This window comes from Cygnus olor, chromosome 8 (genome assembly GCF_009769625.2).
Source record: "Cygnus olor isolate bCygOlo1 chromosome 8, bCygOlo1.pri.v2, whole genome shotgun sequence".
Taxonomy (NCBI): domain Eukaryota; kingdom Metazoa; phylum Chordata; class Aves; order Anseriformes; family Anatidae; genus Cygnus; species Cygnus olor.
Genome location: NC_049176.1, coordinates 28,880,545 through 28,899,783, shown reverse-complemented (window position 1 = coordinate 28,899,783; position 19,239 = coordinate 28,880,545). Strand labels below are relative to the sequence as shown.

Genomic DNA, 19,239 nt, shown 5'->3' with positions numbered 1-19,239 from the left:
GCCAAGAACTACATAAATCTGACACCCTGCAGAGAAAAGAAACTGTTTTTGCTTTATCTTGGTAGTTTGCTTTCCCCACCACCCCAAAGGATTTGTCTCTGTGCCTTTCTTAAGCCACTCTGGTGACTAGCTGATCCTATAAAGTTTTCTCTCTACAACTAAAGATGGTATTTTTCTTCATTTTTGGAAGGGATAAAGTCTGTTCTAATCAAGTAATTCTGTATCAAGGCTGGACCTCTGCCTTTCAAGTTGGAAAATCATACAAGCTTTGTATAGTGGTGTTTCTTGCCTCTGTACAGGTCTAAATACACAGCCAGCCTTCCAAAACAATGTACAGAAAGCCCCACTCCCTCTCTGGGCCTTCAAACCCATCCGTTCTCTCTCTCTGGGCCTTCAAACCCATCTGTTCCCTCTCCCACTTGGTTGTTAACTTCCTCTCTTGCTTTCTCAAGAGCTGCTTCACACTCTTCTTCCCCCACTGTGCATGTACAAATACATCAGGGAATCCTCCTTTCCCAATAGGACCAACAGGTTTTGCAGCTCCTGTGCAAGGCCCGGGCCGTTCACTCTCCCAGCCCGGCAGGCTCTGGCACGTGTGGCCCTCCCCAGGAGCACCAGTGCCCGGGAAGCCTGGTAGAACAGCAGGTTTGAAGGATGCAAGTCTCTCTAAGCATCATTGAAACTGTCATTTAAAAAAAAACAAACAGATAGTTAGAGCCAGGTTGGGCACCCACACCTGGGGATAGAAGAGCTGCAGGCTGCTGTAGGCTGCCCACTGGGAGCTGGGGTAAGCCACGCAGGACTCACAGGTCGGGAGAGTAACAACTCTTTTTTACCCTTCATACTCGTGCATCTGCTTCAGCAACACCTGACTGAACCCTGTTAACCTAAATCCATGAACTTCTCCCTGTAAACCTTATCTAAATATACAATTCAAAATCAGCTTTTCACCCATGTCCTGAGATCTATCCCAGCAGTGCTGGACATCCACACTGAAAGGGGAATTGGTGCCGTGGAGGTTCATATTGTTAAAGAAATTTGGAGAGAGACAAATAGTTGTTTCATGGACATACCGTCCTTTCCTAAACAGGAGTACAGGATGAAGGTAACAGAGAAGGACTCCACCATGGAGGAGCTGTATATTTTTAAGACTACACAAACTCCAAATCTTACATATTTTAGAGACCCACTAAGCTCAGGACACACTACCAGTGGCTGTACCTCAGGGTGACACCCCAGTGTCGTGCGGCCTCTTTCCTCACAGGACATTGGAAGAAGCTCAGCAGATGAAGGGAGAGGTCGGAAGGACAGCTAGGGATGTTCTCCACCCCACCACCCCCTTGCCCAATCTTCTCCCACCTACTGCCAGGCACAGCAGAAGCCAGCAGAGCAGGGGACACACGGTGAGCCCAGGGCCAGGCAGCAAGGTACTGGTACGGGGACTCTCAGGAGCTGGCCAAGGACTAATCACTACAGGGTCTCCGTGGTCCACATAATCACAGGCATTGTGGTCCTGTGGTGGAGTGGAGATTGAAATCATATGGGACAAAAAGTCTGAGGAAAATCCTCATGATAAAGCATACGGTGTGTCTTATCATTCCCCTTTCACAGCTTTTTATATGTTCCAAGGAAAAATGTAAAAAAGGTTTTAACAGTGGTAAGCCACATCTTTCCATGTCCTTGCATCAAATCTGAACCAACCCAAAGAGCTTGGAGCCCGCATACCCAGTTCTCTCTCTCCTCCCACACCCCTTCTTTTTTTTTTTTTTTTTTTTTTTGGTGTGGTTGGGTTCTTCCCTCTGCACAGCCTCTCGCCAGTTCAGCCCTGGAATGCTTCAGGCAGCTCCCTCCACCCAGCAAGAGCCCTGCCCAAAATGCTATCCTCCTGCTGGCGTGAGCTCACCGTGACCTTTCAGCAAGGCCCAGCCCTCCGTCCCTCCTTGTGTTTGGAGAGGCTCGTGGAGCAGTGCCTTCTTTTTGGCTTGTGTGCTTCATGCTTAACCAATTAATATCTCTTCCTGCAAGGCAAAACAGTGCTCAGTGCTGTACCAGCTCAGGCAGGCAGCTTGTCCTGATTGATGGATCACGGGTGAGGAGAGGGTTAAGAATATCACAGAGCAGTGGGGACATAAGAGAGCAGCTTGGTCTGGAAGCAGTTTAAGTAACCTAAGGAGAATCTGATACAGACCAAAGACACACAAGTACAGATGCATTTAATAGAAGCCTCTCTCTGCTCGAGATCTACAGCTGAGACTCATGCAGCAAAATGTGCTGTTTGGAACATACTGTGCTCCAACCACGATGGCTATGGGAGGAATTGGAGCCAGTATTATGTGCTGGTGCTGTTAAGTACTCAGTGTTCACTTAGCACACACGTTTGGGGAATGTATATTTATGCATACATTTTGGGATGCAGCACATCTCATTGCAAACTTGGACAGCAGCTTGCTCTTCGATCTAAGAACTGGTCTATTAAGAAATCCCAGTATTGTGTAACTATGGGCAAAGCCCCACATGCTGTTCCAGCCGCAGCTGAGCCAGGTTAAGAGGTTACCACCTCCAGCCTGCCCACAGCTGTTTATCCACTGCCCCCCATTAGGGGTTACCACCCTTTTCAATGAGCCAAATAACTGCATGTGCAGACACTCCCAAATCTGGCTCTGTCAGAATGATCCAGCTTAGCTTGAACAATTTTAAGTAGGTTTATTGTTTGGGCTTTTTTTTTTTTCAGCTAGCGCATGTTGAGAGTGATAGTTTCTTGACTCAATTCGGCTGCAACTGGAATAGCATCTCTGACCATGCTCCAATAAAACTGTTGCAAAATTACATGTCAGTCTCTTCAATCAAAGCCTGTGGGACTCATTTAAGGATAATGCAGTTAATATTTGTTCCCTAAACATTGTTTTGTTCCCTAGGTTTTAGTGGAAATTTAAATATCTCATGGCAAACTGATCACTTGTGCTTGCAGCAGTCTGTATTCTCCACCACTTGTTTAAGGAGATCTAAGACAATCAATGCTCTGAAGAAGCCATCACAAGAATCTCCCCACTGCCTCCGTATTCCAGAGGATTTATAGTTTCCCTTAGGTGCAGAACTGCAAGATTCCAGTAAGTCACTGGGGAACTTTAACAGAGACTGTCAATGCATTTACACTGTTAGCATTATTACTTTACTTCACTTTCAATTCTTGGCATGTGGGACTTAGAAGTCTTGTCAAGCTTGGGCCTCACAAAGCTGTGCCAGGATGCAAAAAAGGTAGTTTGGGGAGACAAAAATATTTGCTTCTCTGACCTCCGTGTTTGGCTCCTAAGGAGTTTGATTTGTATTCACGGCTGTGCATGTGCTCTCAGGGAACACACATAGCTGAGGCCAATTGTATGAGATTGGAGTACAAAGAGAAGCCCTACTTCGGCTCTGACATTTAGCAAGCCAAGAGGTTTGAAAAGGGAGCCAAGTCAATTGCCTGGCTTGGCTGTATGAACCAAAACACAAGCCTCGCCACTGGAATTGATTATATACACATGAAAAGAAAATACATAAAATGATACATAAGGTTCTTGTAACCTCCAGGAGCTGATGCCAGAATATGCTCGTTGGCTTGGTCCTTCCCTGGCTCAATACCACAACTGAGCACTGAGCTCAGCCCAGGCCGTGCTTAAGTTTTCATCAGATTAACTCTTCAGCGCAGGTCAAAGCACCCCTTTTCGCATGCTTTAAGATCTAAGTTTTCCCTCAAGCCCCCAGGGAAAGTAGTAGCTGACTATATGAATACAGGATTTATAGCCCTTAAAGCTGGTGCAAAAGGTGCTATAGCTGCCCACAAGAGGCAAGTAAATCGAGTTAAATGAGATTGGGAATCTACAGAGCAGAGTAACCAGGAGAGTGTTAATGCAAAATACTTCATGAGCCAGCCTTACATAAAGTGCATTTTTCCTCTGATACAGATCCCATTTATCTCTCAACATAAATCGGGGTCTTTGACTATGCATTTCTTTGCTTAATTACACTTAACACTTTAGATAGGAAGCTTAATCCACACTGACTACTACATTGATTTAAACAACAAAAACCAGCAGGCACCGAAAAGTGACATTTCTTGGAAGAATATGGGTTATTAAAAATATTCTTTCCAATGCAAATATTTGTGCCTTTCTGTGGTATCTCACTATTCTCCAGACAGATAGTTTTTTCCTCAGTTTGAAGTATTTGATATAATTGTTTGATACGATTAACTTACCAAGCAGCACTTAATGCTTTCAGGAAGGGCTTGAAAGCAGATATTTTTATTTTACCAAATTTTATTACAATAACAGGGAGACTCAACATTTCCCTGGAAATGAGCAGAGCTAACAAGATGTTAAGTGTTTTCCAGTAACCCTTGTGCCAGGTGCTATTGGAAGCTTTCTGAAAATATCACTAATGAGTTCCTTTGAAAAATGAAAAATGCCTTTATCCAAAGACCTCAAAAAGTGAGTTTCCTCAGCTAGTTTTACTTGTGGATAAGCACCTTTCCATTCTGAAACACCAGACCTAAGGGCTTGAAGCAAATAAAATGTTCCTGCAGGACGGACAGAAGCAAAGGGTAACATTGTGAGAGCCAGTAATTAGTATAGTACCTGTTGGACTCATTTCTAATCCCCAGAATTTCTTGGCAATACACTCAGCCTCAGTGTCTCTCTGCGTGGTCGTATTGGCCATTAACAGCCTGCAAAACTCAACTCACAGCTTGCTTTCCACAGTAGTGGAGTCCAACGTTTGGGTCCATCATAGAATATTCTAAGAAACATGCTGCTCTTGCGCCAGCTGATAGAGGTAAAATGATCTCATCTTCAGGATTAAAAACAAAAATAAAACAAAACAAACAAGCAAACAAACAAACAAACAAAAACAAACACCACCACCACCAACACAAAAACTTTGATTAAATAAAGGAAAATCAGTCTTTGCAAAGACAAGCTACATCCAACGCAGCATCCAGGTTGCTTCTTTTCCTTCAGACACTCCCTTACATTTCAAAAGCACAGTCAACACCACAAGAACCTCATCTTCACAGGTGTTAAGTCATACCCAGGTTGTACTCTCCTGCAGAGTAGCTGTAGGATGTTCTCTTTACAGCCCTCTCTTTCTTAGACTACTCTGAAGACAAACAATGTGCTACAACAAGCCCACAACTCAGCACACACTTCTCAGCCTACAAAGAGCTGTGACCAGGCAGAAGTTGCAAACAAAATGCAAAGCACGTTCCACCCCACCTCAACATTCACAAGATGGGAAAAGGCACACAAAGTGTCCTAACTGATGTCAGTTGTGTGCTGGGTGGATTCTGATACACTGGCGTGAAGACTGGCTCCCTGGTACTCTGTCCATGTATTTGACTCTGCCATCTGCATTGTTCCTTCCATATTTTAGACAAATTCCTGAATCCCAGGGAAGTATAGAGACCTGTCCGCCAGTTAGATGCAAAGTGGTGGGCTACCACTGAAGTTAACGATACTTGCAGCTTCTTGAGTATAGCAAACTCACTTCAGTCAGCTTCACAGGTTTCTCTGACACTCTTCACACACACATTTATTGCTCAAAGCCTACAGCAATTTACTACTACTACTGTTACTCTTACATCAACTTCTCTCCAGATTCCAGAAACTCCTGTATTCTGCTAGCAGAATGCAGGAAGAGTTCAATAGTGCATTCAGAGTCTCCTATTTAATACGAGACTTAGTCTCTTACAATTTAAAGACATGTCATTTCAAAGTGTTTTTGCTTTACAATAAACAGATAATAAACAGATTCTTGGTTTCCTACAATAAAACCAGCAAAGACTATAACTTCAAACATTTAAAAGGGCACACGGGACTGTTCTTTAATTTTACTCTTTGGCTGCGGAATCTGTACTCATTAAAAGTGCCAAGTGAAGATCTGACTAGTATTTGTGCTTTGGAAGTTTGCATTTCTACTCCCCTGCCCCAAACGGAAGGCAAAATGGGCTGATGTGCTCTCACTTTCCATTTCTAGACTTTTTTACTTCCTGTTGCAATGTGGCACCAAAATGCAAAGTTTGGATTTCCTAGAGTGCAAAGAAACAAGGGGCTAACTACACATATTTCCTTTCAGGAAATAAATAAATAAATAAATAAATATTTACAATGGTGCTACATTAGAGATATTAAATACTTTCAGTATTTTATAAACTATGAATTTTGACTACTAAGTGGTAGAAAGAATAGTAAAATGGACCAACTCCTTCCTTGTTATGAATGAGCCTGATGTGCTGCTGATCTGAATATGTAATTCCTTCCCTATTTTGCTGTATTTTTTTCTGCAGAAGCATAAGATATATTAGTAATAAAAATAACATAACTGCCCTTACAGACCTAAATGGGGATTGGACTCATAACAGCTAGCAAGAGACAGCCAATGGTCTAACCTGATGGGATGGGAGAGGGCAAGAAGGAACAACAGTTTCAGTCTCTTCATTTTACTGCTGGAAACAGAAATATGGCACTAAGTATAAAAGGCCATATATTCAAAGATGCTCAAGTCATATACATCTTATCATCACATTAAAATTAGGAGTATTCAGAATATCTGAAAAACAAGATTTGAACATAGGAAGCTGGTAGCAGAGCCAGGATCCATGTTTCATGGGTGAATAGCTCTCTGGGTCTCACTGTAGGCGTAACCACATCCACGCAGCATCTCCCTGCTGCATCCCGGCCCCAATGCAGCTGCTGGCCCTGCCCAGGCAGGGGCACACCCTTGCTCCCTCCCAAAGTTTGCCAAGTTTTAAATGTCGAGCTGTTAGTTCACAGCAAAGGAAACCAAAGCCTCACAGCCCATGTGCAAATGAACAGCACATGGACAAGTTTTCTCTGCTTGTCCCCCACGACTTTCATACGGTTTGACTGTGGAGTTCAGAACATGCTGTCTGCTCTCTCCTACAGCTAGGAAAAAAAGTCAGATTACTGTTTCATAAGAAGCTGTTACTTCGAAACTCGTTTTCATTCCTATACAGAACCCTAATGCTCCAGCCGACCCTCTCAGTGCAAACATGCATAACGCAAAATGTTCTCTAGAACAAACCATGCATTTCAAGATATCCCAGTAACACACATTGCTCGTAAAGCTAATATTTTTCCATAGAATTAGTACTAGAGTTAGAGTTAGTACATTAGAGTTAGTACTATCAGGGTTGCAAGACGTTTTGTTATTTCCTACATAAAGACACTAAAAATAGAAAGGCATTATGTGTCAACTGAATTATTTCCGTTGGATCAAGTGAATCCATCTCATCCTGATTTCCAAACTTAATTCTTAACACTTCTTGAAGGAACCATGAAATATGTAAATATGAACGATCATTTCAGACAAAAATATGCAGCGTACGTTCTGAAAATATTGACATGAAATGATTGACATTATCAAAAGATCTCTTTGCCTAAAGATATCTGAATGAAATTAAATTGCTTCTGACAAGTTCCTGAGGAAATTTTTAGTTCAAATGAAACCATATTTTCAGAGGAAAACATTTCAGAGAAAAATCTGCCCCCCACACACTTAGTGCAGCTCTGCCCCAGAGTCTCTGCTCAACTCATTAGCAGAGGGGAGCTGTTTGCTGTGCTGTAACTTTCATTCTGAATTTGCCTATTTTTAGTGCCCTGTGTCAGAACTCGGTGGCAATTTGGGGATTTTGCTTTCATTTTTCTGGTTGTGTCTCAATATGAGTCATTTCTGCTGTACGTTTATGTTACTGCTGTTTGTAAACAGTGGATTATGAGCTGTTCCTAAAAACTAGAACAGGTTTTACCAGAAGGCTGCCCAGCTACTGCTTTTCCTTTAGGTTTTCTTTCTCTGTGTTCCTCGTGCACTTAGCTATATGCTCACTTCCACGTATTCTTGTAAATGTAAGAGCAGAATAAATTTAGGAACCACAGCACTTTCAGCAGCTCCACTTCATTCTCACACCAGAGGTTTCTAAACTACTCCTTACAGTCAGCTACTACAGATATGCATGAGCAGCAAACCACCACTGCCTCCAAGGCATGTCTTGTCTGCATGCTTATTTGCAGCATTTTCTCTGGACCAGTTGCATGGGGCAGATTCTGAGTCTCTTTTTTTATTTTTGCAACATGGTTGTACTGAAATCAGTGAGGTAAAATGCAAAATAGAGCATGATCAATGCAAACAGAACTGACAAGCCAAACTGTTTCACACAGAAACTTAATGATCCAAATACATTTCTGGGACACAGCAGCCAGCCTTGTCAGCCCTTGGGTCAGTGGCGGGTTTGGCAGTCCTTGTGGGTCTTATAGATCATGCAGCCCAGGTAGCTAAAGCACCTGACTGGATGTAAATAGTGTAGATGGAATTCAACTTACAGACTTTGTAAGCTCTCCTTTAGATGTTCTCCCTCTCCTCCAAGACAAAAGGCTGGATGAAAAAATGATGGAGGATGTCTTGTAATACTTGCACTGAGTCTCTAGCAGCAACACTGCATGTAGAGCTTCTCTGATGCTGTATCAGCACTTCGGCTTCCATGCTAAAAACTAGAAGTGAAAAGCCATCTTGTTAGAATAACTCCAAATCAGGAAGAAGTATGGAGCCAGGTTACAAAACTAGGGAAAAAATCAGAGGGAAGTCAGTGACCAAAAATGAGGAAGAAGATGGTTTCTAAACAATGTTTGTATTTGCCTAAATGGATAGCAGAGTTACCAATTAACCAATCTGATAAAAGGAATTCTGCATTTAACTCTATTTCTTATGGCAACACATAGAAACATCTCCAAGTCATTTCTGGCCGTCACTTTCTCTCTCCCCAAAGGCATCCATACCCATGTCATAAGAAATCTATGAAATTCAGCTGGAAAATTTTTGTCATATAAAGGACAGAGCTGAAAAATGCAAGATTATTTCATAACAGTTTCTCAGTAACAAGGTTTTTGATCTTCATAACATTATCCAGAAATAAGACAGATATTTCTGTTCAGCTGAACCCAGCTGGCTGTGTGGAAAACATTTCAAAATCTGCCATAAATCTTTTTTTCCCCTGATGTCTGTTAATTTAGTTAAAACAAACCAATTAAATGTCCTAATTACAACTGAAATATATAATTATATTGTGCACTCCGTTCAGAGCATATTAATGAAGCGATCATCACCTTCTTATTAGTCACTTGAAAACTAAACCCAAGTGGGAGCTGAAAAATGTTTTTCTGTATCTTCAAATAAGGCACTTGATCCATTCTTCACTTGTTTCTGAATTTAAAACTTGAGCAAAACAGGCAGAAAAACATACAGGATCATTACATCTTCTTTTCTTATAGTCAAAATTCAAGAAGAATTATCATACAGTAAGGTGAATCAGCTCACTTATAAATTAGAGACTGTTCACAACACGTATTTTAATCTTTTACCATAAACCTTTCATAAAATTAGCATAAAGTTAAAAAGACAATGCACAGCTCTTTTTAAATTACTTTGCTCTAATGTGTACCTTGAGGGTGGCTCCTCAACAGGTAGGGCTGGCTTTTAAACAAGTTGTCAACGCAGCCTGCTGCTGTTTATTGACATCTATTGGAGCTGACAGTGCTCAGCCTACTGATCCTCATCCCTGCTGCCATTTTGTAGGTAAATCTCTCAGCCAAATATACATAGCCCTCATGAAACCTACCGATCTGCCTAACCGGGGGAAAAACAGTTCAAAACAAAATTTGCATAACTTACTACAAAAATGAAAGAGTTGGTGAAACCCATTACCAAAGGATTCTCATTTCAACACCACTGCAGCTTTGTCTGATTCCTCTGCTATGAAAAGCCCAGGGCAAGCACACGGGTACCATCAGAGGAGGTGGGTGCACACAGGAGCCATCTGCAGCCTCCTGAGGTGGCGGTGGGACATGGCCCTGTCCGCCCGTGTTGTCCGGCTCCAGGCCAGGCCTCTTGGGCCTGCTGCTCCTCACACCAGCAGCAGCCATGGGCACGGGCATGGGGGCCCTGCACAAATCCCCTCCTTCCCTCCTTCAGGCGCTGCTCCGTGGTTATGGCATGCCTGGTACTTCAGGCAGCGGCAGCAGTGAGGCCAAGGCCAAGAGCTGGGTGGGGAGGCAGCCAGAGGCCACAGTATGGCCCCCAGGAGCCAACTTGTGGTATAACAACAGAAAACACACTAGCCTTAATTCACCACTACCCAGCCATACACAGCTGCATAAAGTGGACACGAAGACTTAGGATATCAGCTCCTAGGGGCAAAGGTTATCTTCTTCATTTGTTACAGTGTACCATGCAAAAAAGCCATTTTTTTCAGCATAACTGTAACTCATGATATATTGATAAAACTAATTGAAAAGGCAGTATTGAGACCCTCTTGCATCACAAAGTGTGCAGCAGAAAAGGATTTGCCCAGTAGGCTAAGAATCTGAGCCTCCTCCTCTCCCCCCAAGCATATTTTTGCTAGGCTCAATATTGTTTCGTATCAGGAACAAGCAGCTCTGAACTCCTCATACTTTGGATGTGTTCTCTGTTTTCGGATTACTAGAATACTTCATACCAAATCTAATTAGATGAAAAGTATTTTGGGAAGTGTGCTTTGCCTGCCTAAACAGAAATATTATAGCAGCTACTTAAATGGTAATTGATAAATGCATAAAATTACTACCATTCAAACTACAAATCAGTTAGCAAAATTCAATGAAAGTTTAAACATTTCATTGCATTAATGATATAAATGCATAAATTTACAGAGAACAGCATCCAGGCATTTGGCAATCTTCCACTGTATTTACTTAAAGGTGGTAATGCATTTAAAAAGCACTTGAAGCAGAATATGTATTAAGCACTACTAAACTTGCATAGATTTATTAGCACAAGCTTTTAGACTGTCTCTGCCCTGAAGCAAACTCTTTTTTATTTCTGGAAATTAAAAAAAATAGAGCAATACTTCATTTGAAGACACATCAGAGAGGTCGGAACAGTAGTTATCTTTAAAATACTGTATTTCTTCATGACAAGTGCACTTTTGTAGCCTTTAGTATGTATGTGAGTGACTGATAGGACTGTCTAAGAAATGACATGTCTAAGAAATGATATTATCCACACGATCTTTCATTTACATGTTAGTGAAAATATGGTAGTTTGGAAAATTCTCCAGCATCTCTAGAGACTAATGATCTGACACCTCTAACAACTTAGAGTGACCTGATTTTTCAGACGGTGTTGAAAACCTCTCCATCTAGAAGAAAAATCAGACGCCTTCAACAGTGCTGCAAGCAAGGCATTTCAAATTCTCTTGGGGAATTTCAGCTGAAGAACTTTAATAATTCTCACAACAGACATAAGCTAATATGGCAAGAAAATATTTGTGTGTATTTAATGGTATTTGGAAAATATCTCTGTTAGCATTCACTAGATAAACCGCATGCCAAAAGAAATACCCTAAATACTATGTATCTCAGGATAAAATCACAGGCTGGATATGTGCCTGCACGAATATCTTCCTTGAAGAGACATCAGTGGAAGATCTTGGTAAGTGGGAGGCAGGGCTTAGGACTTCTCTCAGAGTTGGAAGAAACCAATGTAATTTAGACTGTCTGTCAAACATTTGGGAATTGTGTGTGTTGTGTGTCACACAACAGTGACAGGCCACAGCAGCTTGTGATAGACACCCATCTCTTGGCTTCAGGAGCAAGACAGCAAAAAATATTTCTGTCTGAGGAACTAAAGTCAAGTCAACCTACTCACTGTGAAGAGTTCACATGCTCCATTCCTATATGTCAAGGATCCTAAATGCACCCGGACCTTACAAAGGTCAGTGCCTTCACTTTTGTACAGAGGACACAGAGGAAGGGTGGCATTTCTTGTCACCCAGCAATGGTGCAAGTCAACAGCATTCATGTCCCCTGATTCCTGGGCTCTCTTTAGGGCCACCTTGCCTGCCTAATTAGTGTTCAAATCACTGTAAGAAACAACACAAATTAGTAAAGATCTGCTGCACAAACCACCACTCTTTCCACCTCCCATTGAGGTCAGAGTTGCTGGCACTGTGTGGCTGCCTCCTGAAGCCAGCACAACTACTTCATCTGCCATGGGAAAAGTGGAACAGAATTTATTTCAAGTGCCAGTGTAAGATTTTTTTCATCATCCCAGTGGCTTTTTTCACTTGTTGCCTCCAGCACACCGCCCCAGCCTGCCTTCCCCTCATATCCAACAGTATGTGGTCAGCACTGATTTGTTTTAACGTGGGGAGAAACCTATACAAAGAATCAGGAAGTCAGTCCGAGATGGAAGAAGTCTGCTGAGACCATTGTGGCCATTCCTTTGCTAACAGATGAACAGTACCCAAAATACAGTCTTGGGAATTTAGCACAGACAATGGCATTCCAGTTATAGCTAGACTTTGGTCAAAGCTTTGGAGTTTGGAGCTCTGAGCCACTACATCACCCAAGGCAGAGGAAAGGTAGAGTTTTCTTTCCAAGACTGTTCCTGACATGTTATTTGGAAAAGTGAATTTCACAGAGAAGTGATTTGCACTTTAAATGAGGGAAGAAATAAATCCCCCAAAGAACACCAGGCCCTGGTTTTGTGGCATTGCTCTGTTTGTAAAGGAGTGCCCTGGAAAACTTTAGTGGAAAAGCTCGGCACATGTTCCCTCTCGCATCCTCCGCCGAGGTCGAATTCCCTGCTGCCTCATGCCTCGTACAGTCAGCAATGCACAGTGCGTGCGTAAACACAGCCCTTCTGATCTGCTGCAGATATACACATCCTGCACCTTTTTCTTTTTTTTTTTTTTTTGTGTGTACTTACAGGGTAGGTGCCCTTGTCTTGGCTGGTACAGGCTCTGAATGGATGAGCTGGAATGAGCAGATGACAGAGATTTCTTTGCATTTCAATGCTTTTCTGGCCAAAATCCTCTCTAGGATTCATCTCATCAAGATCTTTAAATACAACTGAGAGCAGAATTTGGCTCAGGGAGTATTTCCCCGTTTCATTCCTTGCAGCATTTCATTACCACATTCTAAATCCGTAACGAAATCCGGAGTGTTTTATGGCGCTCTGTATTAGAGCGTTGCTAATAAGTAGCTCCATTAAAAATAGTAAACATAAATCATTTATTCATTTTATGCATTTTTAGTCCACTTGAGAATATCTTTGGCTGAGCTAAGACTCAAGTAAGCGTGTTAATTATTATCTTACTACAGTAATCAGTTAATAAGGCAGTTAGGAGAGATGTTTGTTAGGAGGTTCTGGGATGCCTGGAGGCTACTGAAGTCATTGTCTGGGGAAGAACACCACAGCCGGAGTGAGCAGGAGTCTGATGGCACTCAACCAAAACCCTGAGGCCTCTGTCTGCCGATTAGCTGAAAGGAGAGTGCAGACATCAGGTCTGAGCCGGGGAGCTGTAAACAAGAACAGGTAAAGCTCCCAGCACAGGTCCTCGCACACCAGAGAAATGTCTGCAGCCCCCTCCAGGGAGGCTGGAAGAGCTTGGCCCACGGGGAGGGTGTGGGAGAAGGAGACACAAGTGGATTTGGTTGCCTTCTGCTCCCCCAGAGCTGCAGCAGCTTTTCCTGGGCTCTGCTGTGTCCTTAGGCCAAGGTGCTGGGCACTGCACCTCCCATCTCTCTCTTTGCCAGCTCCTGTCCCCTTCCATGGGTAAGGAAAGGCACTAACTTACAAAGCTGAGCACCTTGATGAAGATGCAGCTCTACTTTCCTTGTAGGAGCATCCAAATTCCTTTGCAGTCCATTTTATCACCCCTTTAAATCCTCTCGCTGGAAGGAAATAGCTCCTTTATTCATCCTCCTGCTGCACAAGCAACTGGTCAATACCCAGGCTGGTGCAGCAGTGACCAAAAGCCATTGACTGTCTGACCATGTCCAGGTTGGCCTTTGCTTCTGCAGTGTATCCAGAGAGGTCTGTACCATAAAACCATACACAAAACTAGCACCTTCAATCCGGAGGCCAAAGTCAGAATGCATTTGAAGATTAAATATTCAAGTTAAGATTCAAGGAGAGCAGTGCATATGGGCATCTTGCTGTCCTTCTATGTGATCTCTACCTGCTAGGTGGTCAGTAACTTCTCTTCTCCATTCACCACTGCAGCAGCAGTGATGACAAGAATGAAATACTTCCATTGGTGACTTGCAGAAGGTGGTTAACGTAGTCTCCTGAAGCTGGAGGAAAACCACAGCTGTCTGCCCTCAGCCTAGGGTGTGTCAAGGAACCTGTCCATAAGGGAAGTGTTTCTGGTTATGAATTATAGACTAGAAAATCCCCGTGGCCCTATTAGAGATGCACTTCGAGGTGCTCCAGGGGTAGCCTGTACTAGCTAAATTCTCCCTGTGGGAGAATTACAGTAGTTGACAAGGAAGGGAGGAGAAGAAGCCACTTTCTGATGTACTTCAAAGCCAAATAATCTGACTCCTTCTGTCCAACATCAACATCACCTTATTCAACTTCAAAACGCTTCATCTGACTTGCAGCACAGACATCATTTAAAAAACAGTTCCTCTTACTTGTCCTTCCTAATCCAGCTAGCCGTCAAAATAGGACTGTGTTAGAGACATCACATTTAACTTGCACTGGGGAGACCCTATTTATTTGAGACAAAACAGTCCAGAATGCATCACAGATCTGTCTTACTGTCTTACAGTTTAGGATAATACCTGAGTCCTGAGTACAAGGCTGTGACTCATCAGTGAGGGAAACCCTGTCACTGCCACTCTGCAGATGGTAAAATGGGAAAGAAAGGGGTTAAACTGCTTATCCAAAGACATGGGAGAATCTGTAGTCAGGCCAAAAAGTGAACCGAGATCTCTTGGCTTCATCCAGTGGGACTGTTGCTGGGCAGATTTTTTTTTTTTCTCTCTCAAGAGACTCAGCAAAGCTTTCAACAAATCTAGCATGAGTGGCCCAGAGCTGACACTGTCCCGGGGAGCTCTTCCTCCACTGGAAGAACTTACATGGAAAATAAATACTAGATACATCCAATTCATTATTTAATAACCTATGGTGTTTTTTTAAGCTGGAACAGCTTGCTCAGAAATACAACAGGCTTGAATGAGGAGACCAGGACTGAAGCCCTGATATCCGATCTTGCTGCTGGAAGAAAGCTCTGTCTGCAAATATTGCGATTTTTTGCTAACCATTTCATTCTTCTAACCTGCCTCTGTCTGGAGTGTTAACATCTGTCACTGAGGCTGTGATCTCCTTCATACCTCTTCAATACCTAGCATGGCAAGACCTGAGTTCAGATGGAAGCTGCTCTAAAACCAGTATACCACCACCACCACCAGTAAGCTTCATTTGTTCCCAGAAGGCAACCTGAAAAGCATCCCTCCTAGGACAACCATTGCCCTGACAGAGCTCTAGCATCTCTTTGCCTGGAGAAATTCCTCCTTAATATACACAGGGAGACATTTCAGAACCATTACACAATACAGATTAATTGACACTTTTAAAGAGATTAAGCTGATTCCCTCCCCTAAATTCAGTAGCTACCCCAACTCGGTCTCATTGAGAAATCTTCATCTGGCAAGAGTCATGAATTATAAGCAAGATAAAATGTTTCATTAAAATACAGATAGGGGGATTTAGGAAGCATGTTCTTTTTTTTTTTTTTTTTTTTTTTATGGCTAAAACCAATTTTGCTTCAAAAGCAAATACTTTGCCATTTTTCAGGTCACTAAGTTGGATGTTATAAATCCATCATCAGTGTTTCCTTACAGCTATAGTAGCTGACACATCTGAATCACCGGGAGCTAAAAGCATGCCAGAAGAAATGAACACCATCAAAACACATCAGAAGGAGACGTATAGCAATCGCTTCCCTAATGTACCTGGCTGCTGACGGAACAATATTAGCTTGCTTTCTTTGAGATTGGCCATGCGTAAAAACGAGCTCCTAATGAACAAATGTCTGTCCATGAAGGAATTGATTTAAGTGTATCAATTAAAAATTGGCATCGGTATCACTAGAGGGATGTTTTTAAGCATAATTAATGCAAAAAGCATAACAGCATTCTTCTTGAGGTTCAATCAAGAATCTCTGATGATAGTGCATACGCACCACTCCCCGCTTCCAGGGGAGTGTAAATGACTCCCTCTTGTACTGATCCACTTAAGTAGTTGTAAAACCTTGATTTTATCCATGTTAGATGGTTTTCTGGGCAGAAAAGGACTGCCCAGAAAATAATTCATCCCACCCCCATAAAATATTACCATTTCATTAAAAAAAGATGAAGATGATTGCGCAAATAATTGTGGATAAAATCATTCCCAAGCTTTTGGTTTTCTGCTGAAAAATATGTGTTAAAAAGGAGCTTCTTCCTCAGAAAGTTCAAAGGTCATGTTTATGTCTAGATTCAAGTAAACAAATTTGTTGGTAACATTTCCATCAAGAGCATCATTTGCCCTACCTGATAATGCAAGTTACTTCACAACCAAAAGGAGGTTATAACCTGTGCAAGAAGAAAGTCCTAAGGATTTGTATGGCAGTATCATTAAATGTAGGATACTTCTATAAAAAGATACATTAGGGATGAGAGTTTTAAACTTGACTAGTAAGCTGAAATACCCTAAAATGTAGGTACCAAAGTCTTTCAGGTCTGAAACTGCTTTTCTCTCATAAAGACACAGTGTTTTGTGGTTTTGTCCCTTCCTGCTCTGTGGCATGAAGCTTGTACTTAACGGCATGTGACGCCCTGTAGAAAGAGGAGGGCCTGGAGTGAGCTGTGGGGCATGAGAGTAATTCACTGAGGTAATTCAGTTTCCATGTCAGAGAGGTCCCCAGGAATGAGTACGGCAAAGAGTAAGCTGTGGGCTAGGAGAATTGCTCTGGCGATCAATATGTCAGATACCTCTCTCCCAAAGAAGCCATTCCTCTCATATTCCTTCCAGAATTTTGTGATACTGCCATGTACGTAAGAAGTCAGAAGTTGTGTCAATGGTTTCTCTAAAAAAGACTAAAACTCAGTATTTCCTTTTGTTTCTGGATGTAGTCTGGAAAGAACTACAGAATCCTGTGGAATTCAGTGCTTTGAAATTTAGATTTTACAATACGTGTTTGGGAGCATTTATATTACCATAAAGGATGAGGACATTCTGCCACTTTAAATGCATTCCCATTTCAGGTATAGCATACCACCACGGTATTAAAACCAAACATCTGAAGAAATGTTTTGGTTTTCTTTTTTTTTTTAAAATAAGATATTTGTGGCTTAAAGTTAAATGATGATGTTTAAAGAAATCTGGAATGGTATTAATCATTTAAACTACTCATCTATTTAAATACTAATGTACTGATAGATAAATATGCATCTACTGGTCATATTAACCTGCCTTCACCAAAAAAAAATATCATGTGATACAATGAAATGCTACAAAAATGAATCATTACCATCTAAATCTAAACTAAGACCTTTAAAAAACTGAAACGATGGAAGTTTTTTACAAGCTGTATTGCCATATTTCTGGAATGCCATGCCTTAGTTTTTAAGGCCAGATTTCTTCAAGTATTGAGGAACACCTTCCCACTCTCATTCAAAAGAATATTAAAAAGTCAGTGCTTGATTACTCAGTTCTTTGTGACTTGGGACCTCAAAGCCCTGCGCAACATCAGTGACTGTCACACCAGTAAATATGAACGTGAACTCACGAAGCTTTTTGCTCAGTACACCAGAACTAAACCACTTGGTCTGCACAGGAAGAGAACAAATCTTGGGGCTCGGTTCTCCTTTTCTCAGTCTACAAACCTGAAACAGGATTAGTAGGAGGAATACAGAGGCATCTTTAGGCTTTCAGTATTTTCCTTGGTTGCTGCATTATTTTAAACAGTTGTAATTTGTACCACACTCAAAGGAGGAATGGGAAGCAGCAATGTGCTTTGAAGCCACAGCTCCTATTTCACATGTTCCACCCAACGCCATTATTTGAAGATTGGCTTATGCAACTTCTCTATTTATTACCGGTTTGCTTTTCTTTTTGTTGCAAGAATCAAGCTGACAGCTGAACACATGTACCTACAATATGAGATCATGCTCTACAAGAAAAAACTAATTAAGACTTTACACTCTTGGCCCATGCCCTGAATACTTTGCACCCAAAGGCAGAAATGCACCACGGCTGCACTGCCCTCAGCACTGCAAGGATGCAGCGGCAGAGCTGCAAGACCCGGGCATTTGTGCTCCAAGAGCAGCCTCCAGGAGCCGGGGTTCAGGCTGCCGTGACAGCTGTAGAAGACAAGTTCAGGCAGCTGATTGGATGATGGGCATGGAGGCGATGATGAATCTGGGGAACAAACGGATCCTTAGCTACTGGAGGGACCTTGGTAATACTTCTGAGCGTGCCTTTTGGGTTAAACGTGGCATGAATTGTGACATGACGATGCAGGCGAGTGCCTTTCTATCCTCTACGTAACAGGAGAGTGTTCTTGGCATGGCAGGAGCCTCCACCACAGCCTCTCTTCCCAAAATGCAGCCCACACACGATAGGGAGAACAGAAACACACCACTTCTCATACGGCTTTTTTAACAAAGCAACTCCAGGGCATAGCGCCAGAGATCCTGGTACCAGACTGCTTGCATTCAGCCGATCACACGCTGACCATTCCTTTGGACCTTGCAGTCTCCAAGTTTAGGGTTTTGTACGCCAAAGGCTGAGTTTGTCTCCTGCATATCCTGGGTGGGATAATGAGTGATCCATACCACAGTCAGCAGGACTGCACAACGTCTTCCTGCAAGTTTCCAGCACTCCCTCAGCTGAAGGGCTCAGAACCCACCACATTATTGCAAGAAGATTATATTATTCCTGATGCAGTAGGAATAACAATCATTCTGCACTGTAACATGTGCTTTTTTGCACTGCAAAAGCCTCGAGCCACAACAGCAGCAAGAATTACTAACCACACTTAAAATGTCCAGATATGGTATATGTTTTATCATAATTTGGCAGACATATGTTCTGTGTGACTTGGATCATTTATTTCCTTTTTGTTTTCAAAAGCTACCACATGTCCCTGGACAAAAATTACACTTAATGTTTTATTTTTTCAGCCCAGTTAAAATCACAGCACTTGTTTTGTACAGTTTTACATAAGAATGTGCTGGTTTGTGTGACTGTTATGTAATTTAATTTCAGTAAACTAGCCTGAAATAATTTAGAAAGTCTACGGAGTTTTTGTGCATTCAGTGTTAGGGACTTTTACACATTTATTGATGTCAGACTTGAAATTTAAGTGGAGTGTTGGAG

At 42.1% G+C, this 19,239-nt stretch overlaps 1 protein-coding gene across 6 annotated transcripts in view; it reads right to left on the bottom strand.

Moving 5' to 3' along the window:
- Positions 1–19,239, bottom strand: part of FGGY (FGGY carbohydrate kinase domain containing) — a 280,231-nt gene that overhangs the window by 185,950 nt on the left and 75,042 nt on the right. For 4 of the 6 annotated variants that reach the window (XR_005822050.1, XR_005822049.1, XM_040565659.1 and 1 more), the window contains exon 5: positions 8,376–8,543. The exons of 1 other annotated variant lie outside the window; for it this stretch is intronic. The gene's annotated coding sequence lies outside the window, so the exon portion shown is untranslated. The remainder of the gene's footprint in view (positions 1–8,375; positions 8,544–19,239) is intronic. One more of the 6 variants, XM_040565654.1, reaches the window with a different exon arrangement.